Raw genomic sequence first — 5804 nt, 5'->3', positions numbered from 1 at the left:
CAAGTATTAGCATTATTCGAATAAGATAACTAATGTAATCATGTTAATAATTTATAATATGATTGGAACCTCATTTGTGTGTGGTTTTTAGTTAACTAATAAGAGTTTATACTATACTTGTTTGAAATACCATTAGTGGATCCTCTAATCTTGATATTTTTTTTTATCATTGTTTGATCCTCACATTTTTCCTCCATCTCAAAGTTCTCATCAATTTCTTCTTCTTTATTATTATAACTATCACTATTATTTTACTATTACTAGTATTGGTACTAGTATTACTACTACTACTACTACTATTATTGTTATTGTTGTTAATTTATTTTTCTTGTTTATAATTTATACAATTAATCTTCCTGTGGTTTAACTCCGGTCTTGCCAGATTATTTATTATTTTGACACTCCTGCACTTGGAAAAAGATATCAATCTTTTGGTCGTGACAGTGACAAATCTGATTGTTCATATGGCTTCTAACCAACAAATTTGTATTTTATTATTATATTTACCATATATATATATATAAACGACAACGCTTTAACCACCCTAGTTTTTGTCAACTCTTATTTCTTCCTTTTCTTATTTGTCGTCTTGGTATAGCAATAGAGGAGATGAGCTCTTAAGAAACTGCATAACTAGCTAAAAGAGAAGAGAAAGAGTGAGATGGTAGGGCAAGGATATTTTTTGGAATAAGGGTAATGGAGATAGTGAAGGAACATGATTCAAGTGGTCTTGTTTGGAAACGAATTAAACTCACTTTCACTCGTAAAGCCAACGCCAAGAAATGCCTCCTTAGGGTTTGGCAGGTCTCTTTTTCTTTATTGCTTTCTTTATGTCTTAATGCCTTTTAATTTAGTCTACAAACAAATATCATCCTTTCTAGTTTAGTGCTAATGCACAAAAAAATTTATAAAACATGAGTCCGATCGTATTATAGTAACTACCCACTATATTATATTATATTATATTTTATTATATGGTCATCATCAAGGAGTAGGATTGTAATGAACTATTTTTATAAATTTATTTATTTAATTGCAAGATTTATGGTATAAGATAGTTTTACCTCCTATTTTTTATGACATTTCTTCTTCTTCTTCTTCTTTTCATTTGATGACTTTTTCTCCACCTTGGCTTTGTATGTTTTCTTATCACTTCTCTAATGCAAAAGACTAGATTGTGTTCATACTGAATTTATACTCTCTATTTAATACACATAAGTATAGAAAGTTGTGTTCTTGTTGCTGGAAGTTAGTTTTTCAAATTCAACATATTAATGATTTTAGTTTGTTTGAGATGTTTTTGGATTAAAAATCAGTGCTTGCTTCCACAAATAATGGAATGGAATTTTCCTTTCATCTACAACTTGCAACTGCTATTTTCTTTCAAGCTAAAATCTAAAGTATCATCCATTTTTCTATTATTTTTTTCTTGTTTAAATTTTCTTGTCTTTAAATCCTTGTAATTTTTTTTGGTAAATACTCCTATCTCATCTTTTCAATCATGCTTTTACAAAATGAAGTTGTTCTCAAGGCATGTTCTGAACCACCACGTTAAAAAATCTCTATTGGTAATGCTTCTGAAGTTGCAAAAAAAGATGGCCTTAGCACTAAAAGCTAACTTGAAAAATTAGTGAGATGGAACATAAGATACTCTTTGAGATTGCTTGTGTTGGCAACTCTTTTGAAGCCATCTTTGTTTTGGTGTTGTCTCTTTGGGTCTATTCATGTGTGCATAATATTTTGAGTTCGTATAACCACTTCATTTGTTTTATCCTTTTGTAAAGATTTTTTGACATAAAATATAATTGCATCTTTTTTTTTAATTTTTTTTCATATTTGTTATGCATGTTGACGACATGTAAGATCTATAACATGCTATTTATTACATCATGTTTATATGACTCATTTTCTTTTAGATTACTTTTCAATATTATTTGTCTTTACCAAGAAGGATGCTCACGAGGCACAAATTTGTGTAAGTTTATAAGACTTTAAATCACGATATATCTTATGTTTCTTGTTTACGTGTGGGACTTAAAGGTGCAATACACCACTTGTGAATGCAGATAGGGAATATTTTCAAAGCTTCGTCTGAAAATTAGTGTTGGAAAACCAAAGTCTCATATATGTCAAATAGATCTTAGTAAGAAACCATGATGGACCATTTTATTGTAGAAAACATAAAATTAAGTTATGCATTTATTACAGAATGACAGAACTACTTTAGTTTTTAGAAGACATGATTAAATTGCAGTTTGTTGATCCCTTCTTTTGGCATCGTATTTTAATTGCTTTCTATACCGCACTTTCAATGTGGTAGTCCTTGATCATGCGGTTTCACTGTGATTGTTCAAGTGCCTTTTATCCCATATGCATAAGCTTTTTCAGTTAGAAAAATATATATTTTTCTAGTTTTTTTTTCCATTTAAAGGAAATTTTTTTTCTAGTTTATTTTTTCCAATTCACACTGCACTTTGAGTGTGGGTAGTCCCTAATCATGCAATTTCAATATGGCTCAAGTGCCTTTTATCTCACATAAACAAGGTTGTTCAAGAAAATATATATTTTTCTGTTTTTATTTTTTATTATGATGTTTTTCTAGTTTTTTTTTCTTTTTGAAAGGAATTTTTTTTTTCTATTCAGTATTATTAAGTTTTTTGTGTTCTTTTCTATATAAAAGGTTTTTACAAGTAAAGATATGAGTGATAAAATTAAATATTTTGAAAATCTTCATATATTTATAGTGTTTTTGATCTTTGAAGAACTTCACATGTAACAAGTTTCTTTATCATTCGCTTATATTTGTGTCAATTTGTATCAGAGCTCAATAATATTTTGTGGTTATCTTGCTTTTTTTTTGTGTACCTCAAAACAATCATGGCTCAAAGAGAGCTCAATAATCTTTAGTGGTTGTGTTGTAGAACCATAGCTTAAAGAGATTACAAAATAGAATATGCTTGTTTAATAGGGGATGAAAAGGTTCTCTTCGTAAAAAAGATGTCCAAGAACTAGCATCTTGTTTTTGTATGCGTCAATTGCTGTCATTTTGAAATCCTAGAGATGGGATCCATGATAAGGTAACCCATATAAAAGTGTTATATTAGGAATTCATGAGGAGCAACCAACTTAAAGATGTTATGCTAGGAGCCCACAATATGGAGGCATGTATAAAGCTGTTAAAAACTCATAATGGGGTGACCCATATACAAAAAATATTCTTAAGTGAGGAAAATTGAAGACTGAACTTAAGAACGTGTTTCTTCAAATATAGCAAGACTAATATATGAGCTTTTTTAGAAAAAAAAAATAAATATTTTTATTTTTTTATTTTTTATTATCATGCTTTTCTAGGTTTTTTTTCTTAATTAAAGAAATATTTTTCTGAGTTTTTTTATTTTCTATTCACTATTATTAGAGTTTTTTTAGTTTTTTTTAATATAAGAGGCTGTAATAATCTTTTAGTAAGTTGAGACAAATAAATAAAATTAAGTATTTTGAGATTCTCTATATACTTATAATGTTTTTGGTATTTGAAGATTTTGAAATGTAACAATCTCATTTATCATTCGCTCTTATTAATGTCATCTGTTACTTATTAACATATTATAAAACCTTAAGATTGTTATGCATCTAACAATTTCATGATAGTTTTACTCTAGGCATTTCTAAATATAGAATTGAACTGCATGAGAATTGTATATAAAGAAATCACTAATCTAGGTATGATTAGTGATTTTAAGTCTAAAAATTATTTACATAACTATCATGTGAGTCTTTCCATAAATTTAGGTGATCTCTCTATATGAAATTCTCATGTAGTTTAGCTCAATATACTCGTCATCTAACAAGTATTTATATATTAGTTATAAGTATTCCTTATAGTTTATAAGAGTAACGACTTTCTTTCATAAAGGAAAGAACATTATATGTATCAGTTTTAACAATTCTAATTAATATTCAGTCTTAACCCTCGTTTAGGATTGCAGCCCAACCGGAGATTGGCTAAATTTTAAAAAAATTAAAAATACTTCTTATATTTTTAAATCGTTTTGATGTGATGATATCAAAAATAAATTTTTAAAAAATAAAAAAACATTATTTTGATGTATTTCTAAACGAAAATCACTTTAAAAAAATAACTATTACCATACTTTCAAATACCCCCTTAATAGAGTATTGACTGAGAACATTTAGAAAAAATGCTTTGATATAATAAAAATTCTATAATTACAATAACTTTATAATTTCATTTGTAAAATATTTTTGTCTTATAGACTTTATCTTTAATCTAATTTTATTAATTAACTTTTGGATTCATTAATAAAATATATAATGATTATTAAAGATAAATAAGTTTTTATTAATAAATTAAATATTTACATAAACAAAATTAATATCTTGTATATTCAACCAACCAATTGGCTACATAATATGAATTATCAAGGTGTTGAAAAGGGAAAAGGATGGGGGAAGAATTTGGTAGACGTTTAAGGGATCCAAGAAGGGATGTTGATCCAATTACTACTATGATAGAATGAGAGTGTTTGATGAGAATCACCACACATGAAAAATGACAATTGTTTCTATTTATATTGAATTGCATATTGCATATATTGAATACATATTAGAAAGTATATAAAATAGAATTTTCTAGAATTTGAGGTCAGTTTTAAGAAAAAATATCCGGATGAACACATTTAAGTTTCTAGAACTTCCGGTATGGTTTCAGTGTTCATGCCGTATACTTGGAATCATTGTTGCTTCAGGTGTTTGTATCTGCAGGTGGTTGCTTTTAGACTGTCATTAATCTAAAAAGAAATTGTTTTGACAGAACACTGGGAATTGCAGATAAGGGAGGTGGCACTGCACCAGCTGGGCATGAAGCGCAGCAAGTCTTAATTTGCTCGAGGGTTAATGTGATGGTGAAAGGTGCTGGGCTGGTATCTCTGATGACAAGAAAGTGTCCGCTCTTCCATTTTTGTTAGCTTTCGGCCAGGATCGGGATTCAAAAACTGCAACCAAAGTCTCCTCAATCGTTTTTTATTCCTCTGCCCTCTTTTAACCTTACAGTTCTCTAGCTCGAGAAAAAAATTAAAAAAATTAAAAAACTAATTAAATTAAAAAAAATAATTAGAAAAACTCAACCATAAAAAAAAAACTAATTAAATTGATTAAAATATTATAAAAACTAACCGATTTGGTTTGGTATCAGTTTTATAAATCTAAAACTGAAAAAACTGAACCGAGCCAAATCAAATAAAACCTATTGGAAATTACAAAAAAAAATCCAAAAAACAATATAATTTTTAATTTTTAATATAAAATAATCAAACCGAATCGAAAATGAGTCAATTGAGTTTTATTTTTTGTCCTAAAATAACCAAACCAAACCGAAACCAGACGGTTTAAACCGGTTTTGGTTTTTTTAAAAGAAAATTAATTTAGTTATTTTTTAAATAAAAACTAAATCAAATAAAAAAAATTATTACTAGGAGACTATGGGCTCTCGTGTCACTCCTAGATTATGGAATTAATATTAACATTAACAAACGACTACTTTATTACTATTATCCTCTAGCTCTTACTCGTGGGATACCTTAATATTTTTAATATAAAAAAATAATGATATCGTTTTTAGAATAGCAATGAAAATTTAGAACTCTAATGAAAAATTTAAATGTGTTCAATAAATTTAGTTAATTTAATAATATAATTATGACACGACTAAAAAATTGATGTCTTCTCTCAAGTGTAGGAATGTCAAAGTAATAAATAATCAAGTAAGACCAGGATCAAATTATAAA

The sequence above is a fragment of the Populus euphratica genome, unplaced genomic scaffold (assembly GCF_000495115.2).
Source record: "Populus euphratica unplaced genomic scaffold, PopEup_1.0 scaffold958.1, whole genome shotgun sequence".
Lineage (NCBI taxonomy): Eukaryota > Viridiplantae > Streptophyta > Magnoliopsida > Malpighiales > Salicaceae > Populus > Populus euphratica.
The sequence above is the reverse complement of the archived record's forward strand: the minus strand, read 5'-3'. Positions refer to the sequence as shown.